The sequence below is a fragment of the Quercus lobata genome, chromosome 10 (assembly GCF_001633185.2).
Source record: "Quercus lobata isolate SW786 chromosome 10, ValleyOak3.0 Primary Assembly, whole genome shotgun sequence".
Taxonomy (NCBI): domain Eukaryota; kingdom Viridiplantae; phylum Streptophyta; class Magnoliopsida; order Fagales; family Fagaceae; genus Quercus; species Quercus lobata.
This window is the reverse complement of record NC_044913.1, coordinates 45,038,714-45,054,074: the sequence shown is the minus strand read 5'-3', so window position 1 is coordinate 45,054,074 and position 15,361 is coordinate 45,038,714. Positions and strand designations below refer to the sequence as shown.

At 30.9% G+C, this 15,361-nt stretch overlaps 1 long non-coding RNA gene across 1 annotated transcript; it reads right to left on the bottom strand.

Moving 5' to 3' along the window:
• Positions 1-4,676: 4,676 nt before the first annotated feature.
• LOC115963657 lies at positions 4,677-5,842 on the bottom strand. The gene is made up of 3 exons (XR_004085868.1): positions 5,739-5,842; positions 5,641-5,649; positions 4,677-5,503 (listed from the first exon to the last, which is right to left on the bottom strand). It is a non-coding gene; the product is annotated as an uncharacterized LOC115963657 (long non-coding RNA).
• Positions 5,843-15,361: the final 9,519 nt, after the last annotated feature.

The window sequence follows — 15,361 nt, the reverse complement described above, 5'->3', positions numbered from 1 at the left end:
TGACTATCCCTACACCTCAGATCACTGTCAACAGTGTGAAAAAACCACCAAAACAGGCACCAACTTCCACCAACTGGCCAAAAGGGCATTGAAGTTTTAGGAACATCATTTCAATTTTTTTATTTTTAAGAAACACATACACACCCCATGAGTCTTAAATCCACACTCATTTTTCCTTCTACAATTAACATTGTTATAAAATTTTATTACAACTAACATTGTTCCACTGATTTTCATTCAAGAAAGCTTGAAAACAAGAATTAGGTTCTACAACCACGCTTTAAATTGAAAAGGTTACTACAATGCTGGGTCTAGAATTGTCTTAGGGAAAATTTTAGAAAGGAAACTAGGTCAATTGTAGAGACTGGAAATAGGCAACATGGTTCTAATAAAGTCCATCCAATAGACATAACAATAAGCCCCACCACAATATAGGCTGTCCATCAAGAAAATTTATAATAACTCACATAACACTGTCCGTCCTGCTAGGCATTTTGAGCAAAACATTTAGGAAATCTATATACATTTTTTTTTTTTGATAAGTGTAATCTATATACTTGCATTTCATCTTAAAAAGAAAATTTTGCACCAAAATGAAGATAGATACGCATTGCCATAAGTTCCTTTTCATGATTACACTTCCCTTATACTTCATCCTAACAATTTTCAAAAAATAGCATAAATATACGCCCACGAAATACAACATCTAGAATAAAAAAATGTTCTTCTCCTACAAGAGAACAAACTCTTGATGTGAAAAAGCATTGCTTTTCAATTTTTTTTCAGCCGAATAATTAAAATGGATATTATAAACAACGGCATCTTATAATTATATATTATTTTGAGATTAAGCAAATAACCAATCAACAGGATGCAATTAAGCCAAACAGACGACATAAGGCGCAACAGAAGCAGTTGAATGCATATATTGAGTGAGCATATAGTCAAAGTCACCTGATAATTCACTTTAAAACAGCCAAGCAGATGACAAAATGCATGATAATTATCATCATTAGCAAGACCTGCCTCCAAACCAAAAAGAAATAAATTTCAATGAGAATAAAATGATCCATAGATAAATATAATCAATATACTATTATTTTAGTATATAGACAGGCAATAAACGTTAAATATTTAAGCAAATTTTAAAATGACCAAGAACAGCCTAAGTTTTAAAGTAATCAACACATTCCACTTATGTAAATGAATTATTCCAACTCCCCATCATGATTGGTTTACAATGTGCAAAAAAATTACAATTTTCAAGATGATAAGTATTGAGAGTTACAGAAAACAAATAATTTTTCTTTAAATTTTTATGAGTTAGCTTTCCCAGGGCTCCTGTTGCTTTGCTGGATAAAATTTCCAGAAATATTTTTTTGGGAAAAGATCACTGGTTCAATAATCTTGACTTATGTTTATGAATCTTTAAGTAAATTCATCACATATTTTCCATTATCTACAAAAAGGAAAATAACCAAGGAATTTATTCTTAAGAAAGAAATTTCCATCAAATAAATAGCAAGGAAATAAAACATATCCTAAAAGAAACAACAATCAAAACATCATGGTGATTGTCGGAATGGTTTGTTTCGCAAGCATACCAAAAGAAAGACTTCTCTAATGAAATCAATAAGCATCTCCTCACAAGAGACAAGCCGACATCCCCCTCCCCCTACTACCTGTCCATCTCATCCCATGACTTTACAGTTTGGTCTTAACTCACCACAAGTCTAAACCATATAATTTTTATGCTAACTAGTTTTTTTTTTTTTTTTTTTTTTAAATAACACATGGAATCTTTCAAAGGAAGAACCCCTTGGACTTGCCCATCAACATGAAAAGAAAGACAAGGAAACAGCACCAGTGTGCTGGAGGTGCATCTAAATTATGTAAAAGTGTTCAATCAAGAAGATCCAACAAACTAGAGAAGGATTTACCAACCCATAGTAGCCATCCAATTGTACAAAGTGCACAGAAAAATCAACTTCACTACCACCATAGGTTGTTCAGTGCCTTTGAATGTCCGGTAATTCCTTTCCTTCCAAAAGAACCATTTGACACAAAGATGGAAAAGTTGGAAATGCACTTTCGTCAAAAAGCCAACTTGTCAAGCGATCAGCAAAATTAAAAGGATTCAAAAATTGTGACAAGCCAATAGTATGATTAAAAACATTGTGGTCAATTCAACATGGGATTTAAATTGTAACATAAATCATCTATGAATACTTTATTCAAGCATACCACTATATAATAGTAAATGGGATTTAAAATGTCTAGAAGATTAGTCCCAACAAATTAACAACCAAAGTTTAATTGCATATCAAAAAAAGTATTATAACGAAAGTAAATTTAGATACTGCAACAGGATACAACGTAAAGAACATCTCTCTCCAGGACAGCTTTAAAATAATTAATAAGAAAAAGGTTAATTTACAAAAGGGATATAATAAATACAAACCTCTTTCAAAAAATGGCTTTAAGTGATTGCATAACAATCAAAAAATATTTGAAGTGTCCAAGGATCCTAAATAATTGGCCTCCAAGAAATTGAAATCAATACACCACAAGGCAACAATAGTTTTAACTAAAAAGTACCAAAATAGAACAAACATAAAAGGCTAATGAGTTATACTTATACCAAGGTTGTTTACCTCAAAAAAAAAAAGTTAAATGTACCTGTACCATACCAATCTCATCTGACTTTCATCAAACAGTGTTTGCCATCATTTTTAAGTTTGTGTAGTGAAGTTAGGATATCTGGAAAACTTAAAAAACTAACTAATCCTTGAAATAAATTGCTATCTTATGTTGAAGCGTAGAAGGCAATCCATAATTGGGCTGACAATTGATGAACCAAGATGACATATTTGTAATAAAAACAGGAAAAAAGAAGAAAAATTTAACTGAAAGAGTTTATATTAAAAACCTGATCGGCAATTACAACCGTGACCCCTAATTAAATAGAAACACAAGCTGCCTGTGGTGGGTGCTGTAAATTGATAGCTAGCATAAAACTTAGTCACAGCTCACAATGCATGAATGAGAATCCTAGCACAAATGAGAGAGTGATTCAACTTAGGTTAACAAGAGAATATAACCTTTGATACGATATAATGATAGGGAAAGATACATATAGTCAACCATGAATTAGTTGGGATTCAGACTTCGTCAAGTTGAGCTGAACTGAAATTACAATAAAACGATCTGTCAAGTGGTATAAGCAGAATATCAAGACTACAAGCAAGTAAGCAACCAAAATTTATCTTCATTATTATTGTCAGTAATATTAAGAACAAACTTGTTGAAGCACAACCTAGCTATCACCGCAACACATTCATTTTACAAACTGGCTACAATTGAAAATAGAGGATATTAAGTTCCCAATTCTAGACGAAAAATTATCACATAACAAAAGATAGAACAGAATTAGTTCTTTGGAAATTCAAACATTTCTCCACTCCCAATCAGTCAAGAACGGCCAACCAGCCAAAAAGACAAGGACCCAATAAATATCAAACAAGACGCAGTCAGGATTGTTGAAAAAGAATCGGCCAAAAGAGGATCTGACATAAAACCAACTCCTTTCAATAAATTTGCATTGATCAAACCAACCGGCTTCCTCAATTAAAAGATCACAAGCATACTATCCATAAAGGTTGTAAAACAAGAAATAAAGACTTTACATTCTATCCTAGAAAAATAACCTTCACTAAAAAATGCAGGACACAGGAAAAAAAAAAAAATATATATATATATATATATATACACACATATGACATCATGAGATGTCAGGAAGAACTTCTCGATGTTTCAGAATTTGTGCTCTTTTAGTATAGCATCCACTAGAAGATCTTAATCAGAAATTTAAGCTACTAACCTAATTCATCTCAGAAACAATGGCACAACGATATGGTGCCTGATGAAAGCATATAATTTGTAAGCAAGCATATCTTAATCATATATTAATCGAGATTGACCACATGTATTCTTCTTCACCATTCTATACACCATATATATACATGCGGAGGTTCCTATGCTTTAATATAATTTTATTACTTATCATAAAAGGGCTGTAGGCAATTGTCCAAAACTTGAATTTGGGTTCGAATAGGCCTTTTAGCCCAAGTCGGCCCTAGTAGTTTAGACCAAGAGACAACGTGATTACCAATTACCTAGATAATTGGTATCAACCCAAAAGAAAAACAAATCAGTGCATACAATTAATGACAAAATACCACTATAATAACGTAACCAAAATGTTATTATATACTCAGTCCTATACTAACAACCTAACACAACAATAAGACAAATATGACACAGGAGAAAACAATTGTATATATTTCCTAGAAGCAATCATTAAAAAATAAGGAGGATAGCTCAAAATATCCATGTTCCATAACTCCATAGGCAAAGCTAACACTGAAGTAATCTCATCATCTATTTTCTGACTTTTTTTTTAATCCCACCCTTATAAAGAAACTATTTAAAAGCACAAAAAAAAAAAAAAAAAAAAAAAAAAAAAAAAAAAAAAAAAAAACAATGTCTTATCTAAAAGTACCACTAAAAGAGAAAAATAACTATATTACCAGTTATAGAGCCAGAAAATCTAAGCACATTCCACTGGATGAAATCCAAATAGATAACTCACCTTATATAGTCTGCATCCACTTTCGTTTTTTTTTTTTTTTTTTTTTTTCTTCATTATCTAAATTTATCAAACTTGTAAACTTTTTTTTTAACAGTAAATGTTCATTTCATTTGTGACGAGATACAAGATATAATATTAAGTTAAAATCTCCACATCAATAGCCAAACACTCAAAGATGAAAACTAATATCACCAGCAGATTCTATAAACATCTAAACAGTCCCTTTACTAGGGGAAATCTCATACAAGCATCTACTCCTGCTAATAAAAAAAGCCCCTGCAAAAAAAACATTATCGAGAAACAAATTCAACGCAGAGAAAAAATATTCCAAACATTCCATTAATCCAGTTTGCAGCATAAACTATTTATGCAGGCATAAAATTCAAAATAGGTATTAACTTCTGCACAAAAAAACCAATGAATCTTAAATCAACTATAGATCTTTAACCGACTAATCGAGATTCACCACATGTATTCTTCACCATTATATCCTATATAATTGGGTCAATCCACTGTAATGTCGATTTTCATTAACCAACAACGAAAATCGACAATACGGTCGATAAACCCAACCATATAATGAAATTGAAATGGAAGAGTGTATAAAATTTTTTATCAGCTCTATCATTATCTCGAGTCGAAACTGAACATAGACGCCGCATACCTTCACCGGCTTCTCTTTCTCTACAAACCCACTCAAAATGAACCGCATAATAAAACAACAAAAACACAGAAATTTATACGTGCACATGGCGTACAAGATATAAAAGGGGAAAATAAATAAAGAAATACCGAGCAAAGAATCAGAATCATCGTCTTCGTTGACAATCGATGGCTTCGCTTCTCCTACTTCTACACAGTAAAGTAATCAACATTTACTCTTAAGGCATTTCAAAAATATTTATGGAAAAAGAAGTGAGGAGAGAGAAAAAGAGGAGTATCGAGTGAAGGAGAATCGAAATCGGCGATCACTGAGAATTGGGGAATACCATCGTCGTCTACGAGAGACACAATATGCAATAATTAGGGTAAATTTTGAATAATTTCTTAGAGAGAGAGAGGGAGAGAGATATGAGGGAGTGAGTACCGAAAGAGTGCTTGGAGGAGCGGAGAGGACTTGGAGAAGACGGTAATGGCGATCGTTGAGGCTCTGTGGGGTCTGCCCCTTCTGTCCGCCATTACTCTTATACTAATAAAGCTTGCTCGCTTTCAAAAAAAAAAAAAAAAAGCTTGCTCCTTTCAAAATAAATAAATAAATAAGATTGCTAAGAATACTTGTACCTTAAAACTTTTTGATGCTAAGAATACTTGTACCTTTATTATACTAGAACTTTGATAAAATTTGAAAAAGTGAAAAAAGCGGGAGAAAAATAAGTTTTAAAAAACTGTACGTTAAAGCTAAAAACTAATAAGCCTTTCTAGTTTCTATACTTTACCAAAAAAAACTAAAAGCTAAGGCCTTGTTTGGTTTAAAAAAATAGTCACTCATCACTCAGTTTTCATCACCCATCACTCATCACCCAGTTTTCATCACTCATCACTTAAAACACTCCATCTTGTTTGGCACCATCACTCACTTATCATCACTCAATATTTTTCAATTATTTGTGGGCTCCATACTTCTACCTTGTGTAGCTTTTACTTTTTTTTTTTTTTCCTTCAACCCGCAGTAGCTAAATTCATTGAACCCAGTGAGAAAAAAAAATAATTAAAAAAAAAAAAAACCAAACTCACTGAACCCAGAAAAAAAAAAAAAAAAAAAAAAAAAAAAAAAAAAAAAGAAGAAGAGAGAGACGAAGAACTGAAGAAAGAATCAGTGAAGAAATAAATAAATAAATAACGGAAGACCAACCAGTGAAAAAAAAAAGAAGAAGAAGAGAGAGATAAATCAGTGAAGAAAGAATCAGTGAAGAAAAAAAATAACGGAAGACCAACCAGTGAAAAAAAAAAAAAAAAAAAAGAAGAGAGACAAATCAGTGAAGAAAGAATCAGTGAAGAAAAAAAAATAATAACGGAAGACCAACCAGTGAAAAAAAAGGAGCCAAGACCGAACAGTGAAAAAAAAAAAAAGAAGAAGAGAGAGACGAATCAGTGAAGAAAAAAAAAATAACGGAAGACCAACCAATGAAAAAAAAAAAAAGGAGTCAAAGGTCAAAAGTTGCGGCTGTGAGTCCCTTCATGTGTGTATAATTACAAAAATGCCATTTAGTTATGAGTTATGAGTTATGAAAACAGCTAAAATGTGTTTTCAGTTTCCATAACTCATAACTCAAAAATCAGAGAATTGAGTGATGGAAACTGAGTCATGGATCATGAGTGATGGTGTCCAAACAAAAAAAATTTCCGTGGGTCCCACAAATTTTGGATGATGAGTGATGAAAACAAAATCATATCACTCAAAACTCACTCATCCAAACAACACCTAAATGATGTATTTTTTCTTATACTTCACAGAAAAACAAAAAAAAGATAGTGCGTACTCAAAAGAGTCTGCTACATTTTTCAATCACAAAAATATCTAGAGGTGTGGTGATATTTATATTAAAAAAAATATTTCACCCATAAATACATAAATCTCATCATACTCCTAGATATTTTTGTAATTGGAAAATGTAGCAATTTCAAATAATGATGAATGAAAATTATTAAACTTTACAAAATTAAAATTAAAACAGTTGCTAAGCATGCACTATCTTTTTTGTTTTTTTGTTTTTTTTTTTTTTTTTTTTTTTGGTAAAGCGTAGAAAAATAATAAATTATTTAAAATGATTCATGTGTCCAAATTTTTATTTGCACCTCTTTCCTTTATTAGTTATTAATTTTTTAAAAAAGCTAATTATAATTTATTTATGAGAGTTGTGGGGCCTGGCCCAAAATAATGGGCTAGTCTAAACTACAAGCCCTTCCGAGAAGCATCCTGTCCGAGGAGAAGTCACAAATAAAGCATTATTCAAACCCAGTTGCGGTAAAAGAAACCTGTCCGAGGAGTAACTCCTCCTCGGACATTACGAAGTCCAGTCAAAGATCTCGCCCCAACCATTGCAGTTCATCCTCCCAACATATAAAAAGAATAAAACCCAAAATATCTCATGGAAAGCTGCCACCATCACATTAAATGTGCCACAACTACCCTCTTGACCGCATTAATGAGGAAAAGACCCATGAACAGTACTACCTTGGCCACTACAACTCACAAGGGAGTGATAGGGGTGTCTGATGGGACAGGTGCTCAAGTGGAGGCTTAGATGATCAACAAGTGTAAGGTTCAGATAAGAATGAGAGAGCTATATAATGTAGTGAAGTCCCTCAAAGAAGGGGGACGGAGAAATGTATTCGGAACTGAAGAAATAGAATCTTCTGTTAAATATCCATCCTTGTGTTCTTGTTCCTGCAATAATATTGTCCATGCATCATACCGAGCAAGCTCACTGAGGCCAAGTTCTTTGACCCATCCTCTACAAATATTTATTGTGGGTTGCACCTTGGGCCAAGGCCTGATCAATAGGGTTTGGGCCAGGAAAATCGTGCAACTACAAGAGTTATCAACTTACTTCTAATCCTAAAATTTAGCCACTTACTACACATTTATTAAAATAAAAAAATAAATAAAAAAGCTTAAATTTTTTAGATTTAGCAACTACCTTAAAAATAAATAAATAAAAAGTGTACGTAACATTTTTGATGTAGTAATAAATTAGTAATTATCAACAAATAGTAAATTGATGTGGTAGTAAATTAGTAATTATCAAAAAATAGTAAATTGAATCCTACATAGAATTACACAAATGATAAATATAGTTTATTTTACAAAATAAATTTTTAATAACAATTTCTTAGATAACAATCACTTCATGTGAGGCTTAAATCATACAATAATTTTTGTAAAGTCTCTTACCTGGACTAATCCAATATTCCAATGCCCCCTTCTTTCTAGGGGTGGTTTCTAAAAAAAAATCCAATATTCCAATGTGCCCTAGCCTCTATGCAATCCAAAAAAAAAAAAATGTGGATATGTCAACCTAAAAAAAAAGTTTAAGAGTTAAAAATAAGGTTCTCGTTATTTAAAATATTTATAAAAATAAATAAATAAAAAAAAAAGAAAAAGGAAAAGAGCAAACTTAAATGGAAACATGTTGATAATTGCAAACTTTGTGTTTGAATGAAATGTTAAGACTATATATATATATATATATATATATAATTTTTGTAATATATGTGTATATATAATTTTTTTGGATATATATATAATTTTTGTTTGAATGAAAAATTTGTACTTTTATTTTTCTAAAAAATCTCCCAAAAGAAAAAAAAAAAGGAAAAGAGCAAACTTTTGGAAACACATTGGTGCAAAATTTGTGTTTGAATGAAAAGTTTGTGTTTGATTGTAGGTATAAGATTATTGTTATTTTTTTTTTTAAATGTAAAAGATGGAAACAGGTTGGTGAGAGTTTGTGTTTGAATTCCTATTAAAAAAAAAAAAAAAAAACACAGTTTATGTTTGAATGAAAAGTTTGAAAATATATATATAAAAAAAGAATTGCAGCAAGGTTAAATAAGTGGATATATATGAAATTTAATACTAAATCAAACAAAAGTCAATGATGAAAAAAAGAGAAGAAAAAGAAAAAGAAAAACTTGTAATTTAGATTAGAGAAGTAAAAGATAGCACTTGAAAAGTCATTGGAATTGTGTAAAAGAAAGAATAGGATATAGAGCTGAAACTAAATCTATACATTTTGAAAAAGAACGAGAGATAGACGTTATTAGGTTGTAAACTGGCAAAACATACGTGGGTTATGGGTTGCTAAAGTATAGGAGTTTTATTTCATGTGTTTATCCTCATTAGTTGAAAACTTGTTAGTTAATAGGATGGAGGTATTTTATAACCACAGAAATGAGAAACTTAAATAGGGGAAGTCATTTATATAGTAGTATAGATAAAAATCCTATTCACCCACAGATAAGTACTCCTCAAACTCTGAATCCTTGGAAGCCATGGCAAGTAAGAACTCATACAAAAGTCAATGATAAAAAAAATAAATAAATAAAAAACAAAAGAGAAGAAAAAAAAAAAAAGCAAAAACTTGCAATTTAGATTAGAGATGCAGAAGATAGAACCTGAAAAACCCATAGAATTGTGTAAATTATTTTGTTGAATTGTTAAAGATGAAAGAATAGGACACAGAGCTGAAACTGAATCTATCCAATTTGAAAAAGAATGAGAGATAGACCTTATTAAGTTGTAAATTGGCAAAATGTACATGGGTTTATGGCTGCTAAAGTACAAGGGTTTTGAATTTTATATCGTGGGCAGAAGTGTACTTTGAGTGTAGTGGTGGCCTTTATTGCTAATTTTCTACTACTGCTGTGTTTGGATGCAGATGAAGGAAGTGAAAATAAATGAAATGAAAAAAAAAAAAGAAGTCTCTTATCATTTATATTTTGGAAATAAGGAGGGAAAGAGAAAATAAAATAAAAAATTATTTTCTTCTTTCTTATGTTTGTGTTGCTAAGAGAAATGAAATGGAAAGAATAATGTATTTTTTTACTTAAATGCCCCCATGAAATTGAAAGAGTGATTAAAAAATAATGGACAAAAATGTAATTTTAAACAAATGAAAAGATAATTATGCTAGACTTAATTTTTGTGCTGGACTGTTTCTCTCTATTTTTGGCCCAAAATGGGCGATTTGTAAAATGAGGGCCCAGGTAATTGGCTTTCTCCCCTTTTCTTCTCTATCGCATAAATCAAATAAAGGAAATTGTTATTCAATAGTTCCCTTCCCTGATAAAAACCTCTAATAGATTTTTGATCTCAGGAAAAAAAGCCCAAGATCGGGTCTCACTCCTCAGATCGATAGATTGTTAAACGAACAAAAAAATTAATAAAAATTGACTTTCTGAAAATGTCTAGTTCTCTCTCTAATTTTTTTTCCCTGAATAAATCATCTCTATTTATTTTCATCATGTCTATAAACTATAACTAGTCGCTAACCCGTGCGATGCACGGGATGGTTAAACAAAATTTATACACATTCACTTTTATTGGTACAATCATTTGAAAACAATTCTAACTAATATCCAAATGTAAGAGACACATTGACTTACTATTTAAAGTAACCTTCTAAAGAATTTACACATATTGTGCAACTGAGCCTTAATTTCTCATCAACGGTTAGAAATATAAACTGCAAATATATAAATAAAGACTATGACTTGAGAAGGACGCATTAAACTTCAAATTAAATTAGTAATGTTACTTTCTCAATCTTTGCTTAGTTGTAATAATAATATAGAGGAAATTCAAAACATGGAAAGAAAATAAAAATTACAACAATTAATTCCATTATCTTTCATGCTATACTTTGTAATTGTACGGAATTAAGTCAACTCAATTTTAGTAGTTGTAATAAAATTGGCTTCTACTATCTCTATTCTATAGAGATATGAACATATTGGATTTCTCAAACAATTACCGGTATTGCAATAAAATGATTTATTATTGAAAATAAGAAACAATTAAGCTCATCCCTTAAAGATTTACCTCTTGTACTTGGTAATTTCCATTCAAACTTTAAAATAGATTATTTGCCTTACCTAGATGTTCCTTGTGGTGAGGACAAATAAAATGAGACAGGTGCTGCATGACCTTCAAAGCAAAAAAGCTTTCTTCTAGTCAAAAACAAAACTCTTCAAGAGGACTAAAAGAGAAAGAAATTACTCAATGAAAAACCATGGTGAATGGAGAAAAGATTTTTGAACTTCCAAAGATCCACACAAATTTTAGCCATAGGTGCAAAATGCCAAGTTAAGAAATATAAATATTGATCTACAGGTGCAATTTTTAAATAGAAAATAGCAATTTCATGAACAAAAACCCTAGCAACCAAATAGAAAAACTATAACCTTGATTTGATTTCTCATCTATCAATGATGGTGACTGAAGAATAAGTTGATTTAGTCCATAAGAGTGGACAAAATATAATAGATAATAAAATTAAAGAGAGAAAATTTTAAGAGGACAAAATATTATAGATAATTTAAAAGAATTCTGGTTTAATTCCTGAACACGCAACTCCATAAAATTCATACTGATAATAATATTTTATGATTGCACAGACTATTTTTTTAGAGTGGTTGATCTCAACATTGGCGTGCATTTAATGTTTCACTAAAAGCAAAGGGAAGTAGATCATGTGCATACATCTTTATGAGCAATTTTTGCAAGTCGGGCGTAACAAATGTGTAACCATTTTGTCCTATTCCTACTAGGAATGGCAACGGGTTGGGTTCGGGCCGGGTTTCTTAATGCCCGAACCCGACCCGCGGGTCTATCCCAAAAACCCGAACCCGCCCCGTTTAATAAACGGGTTTTTTTTCTGTGCCTCAGACCCGCCCCGTCGGGCCCCGCGGGTCCCGTGGGCCCCGTCCAAGATCAGAAATCCCCAAAAAAAAAACCCCAAATCACGTTCATCAATCTACATCAGTCTGATCAGAAAACCAAAAAAAAAAACCCCCAAGACGCCGAGAACATGTTCATTAACCTAGATTAGAAACCCAAAGACAAAAACCCCAGATCATATTCTTCAATCGAAACAGAGTAGCAACTAAAAACCCAAAAAAACAATCACAAAGATTTCAGATTTTTTATTTTTACTTTCAAAATCACAAACACAAACACAAATCCTAACACAGAAATCACAAACCCAAACTTGATTCTCAAAAAAAAAAAAAAAAAAAAGAACCCAAACTCCCTAACAATCCCAAAGGTCCCAAACCGTAATGAACCCAAACAGAACGAACTAAGACCGGCGGTGAACGGTGACACTGACAGAGCTTGGGACGGTGGCGAAAGCTTGGGACGGCGGCGAGAGTTGGACCGACGGTGAGAGGTTGGGTAGTTGGCCGAAGGTGAGATTGAGAGTGAGTGAGTGAGTTGTGATTTGTGAGTGAGAGAGTGAGATTGTGTGAGTGAGAGTATTGAAATGAAATGAAGAAGAGATGAGAGGCGGGCTGCAAGTGAGCTGAAGAAGAAAATGTTAGGGTTTATAACAATATATATATAGGAGGGTATTTTAGTATTTATATATATAAGCGGGTCGGGTCGGGTCGGGTCCGGGCCGGATTTTCATAAAAACCCGGACCCGACCCGGACCCGGTTCGAGTTTTTTTTTAAAGACCCAAATCCGACCCTATTCCTTATCGGACCAGGTAAAATCCGGCCCATTAGGGTCGGGCCGGACCGGGTACCCACGGATCAGGCAGAAATTGCCATCCCTAATTCCTACCATCTAAGAACATATCCTCTCTTATAAGTTGATGATGCCAAGTTTTAACATATCCTCTCTTTTTTTTTTTCTTTTTTTTTTCCCCAAAGAAATAAAAGGACTTTAAAGACATGTCCAATTTGTTAAAATGCAAGTGCTTCAAGCCATAGAACGATTTAATGAAAATTGCAACTCCATGAATTGAATTTGCAAATGGTATTAACTATTGGCTATTAATGCGATTAATAGCCAAAATTGAACATGTTTCTCTATCAAAATATATAAACAAACTAACCTTGCAAAAGCTAAACTTTATAAGCTAAAATCTATACCGTGCGTTGTAGATCTTGAATGCTATACCGTGCGTTTAGGGCTTCCTACATCTGGAGAGAGAGAGTTTGAAGAAACCAAAGAAAATCTTTCTATAGCTTAAGAAACACAATATACTAAAATTAAAGAGAGAAAATTTTTGGAGGACAAAATATTTTAGATAATTTAAAAGAATTTTGGTTTAATTCCTGAACACCGCAACTCCATAAAATTCATACTAATAATAATATTTTATGATATCGCAGTTAGAATTTTGGTTCTTGAACACTGAATTGGAAATTGATTATATGAGTATTCAATGGTGAACAAAGTACTATGTATTAATTAATATATAAACAAAACTAACCTTGAATGCTATACCGTGCGTTTAGGGCTTCCTGTGTCTGGAGAGAGAGAGTTTGCAGAAACCGTGACTTTATATTTCTTAATTTGAGAGAGGGGTAAGGTTGCTAGGGTTTTGAGAAGTTATAATGTTTTTATTTTTATTTTTTATTTTTTATTTTTTAAATATTGTGCTGACGTGGAAAATTGTGCTAGAGAGAGAGAGTTTACAGAAACCGTGGCTTTATATTTCTTAACTTGAGAGAGGGGTAAGGTTGCTAAGGTTTTGAGGAGTTATAATGTTTTTATTTATTTATTTATTTTTTAAATATTATGCTAACGCGGAAAATTGTGGTGCCTGCAGAGGTTTCGGTTTTATATATATATATATATAGATAGATAAATACATATATAAAATTTTTTATTAAATATATTTTCTGAATGAAATTTATTAAAACATTAAAAGTTGAATAAAAAGGTTAAACATATCAAACTAATATAAATTGCTAATTTCTTGTTCTTTTGACATTTATTCAGTCTTTAATGGGGTTTTCACATGCAAACAAAAAAAAAAAAAACATTTTTCTATTTTTTTTTTGGTGTTCTTTTTCATACAAAAATAAAAAGAAAACACTCAAAAATAAAATTTGAATTATACATAAATCTACTAGCCATATAATTCTACAAAATAAGAAAAGAAAACAAAATTTATACATGAAAATAAAAAATAAAATTATTTTATTACTCTCTCTCTTTTCTATTAATGATAAAAAAGAATTAACAATATTAAAGAATTAATGTATAAATAAAGTGATAAAATTATGTAAGATGTGATGTATGATGTATTGTAATAGTGTACTTAGTGTACTTAAAACTTAAATAAAATAAAATAACTTTTTGATATGTCTAAATAACATTTTTTAGCACAACCAATATTAATGCTCTTTTTCCTATCATGCGTATCCTCCTTCTTCTTCTTCTTCTTCTTTTTTTTTTTTTTTTTTTTTTTTTTTTAATGCAAGTACATATCCATGTCGAATTTATTCAATATTAAGGGGTAAAATCTTCTCCATTATCACAATCGTGAGTGGTGATGCATGTGGTTATATTTGGTAGAGGTGTTTGACACGTTTGATTATGTACATCCAACATTACATTTTAAAAATTGTTATATTTTTATAGTTAATATTTATGCTGAAAATAATATTTTATTGAATTAAATATAATTGGAATATATTTAAATCAATAAAATTTTCAAAAATATGTAATCAATTAGAAAAATATAATATTGAATTAAAAATAGTTATTTGTCTTTAATGACAATGAAATAAAATAAAATATTGATTTTATGTATTTTATTTACCGAAATTTATGCTATATTATGCTTTGTGTGATTTTTATATGAATAAATAGTGCATAATTACTCTAAATTAGATGCACAAAAATAATTTTACCAATATCAAGAAAAATGGAGAATTTTTTTATTTTATTAAATTAATTTTAAATTTAAAATATTTAATTCCATAATTCTTTCTTAGTCAAATATAAAATTTACAAATTAATACATGATATTAAATTTTGCATTTAGAAAAATAAAAATTATTTCTTTGAGAAATACAATTTATTTTTTTGATGAGGCTAAGAAATATGGCGCATGTGCCCTAAGAATTAATTCTTGACATGTAAAAATTGTTTTAACAAACCATATTTCCATGACATACTTAGAACTGAGAAGTTGGTGTGCTGTCACAGGTAACCAAAAATAAAACCTATACTCCTAAAAATATATGTA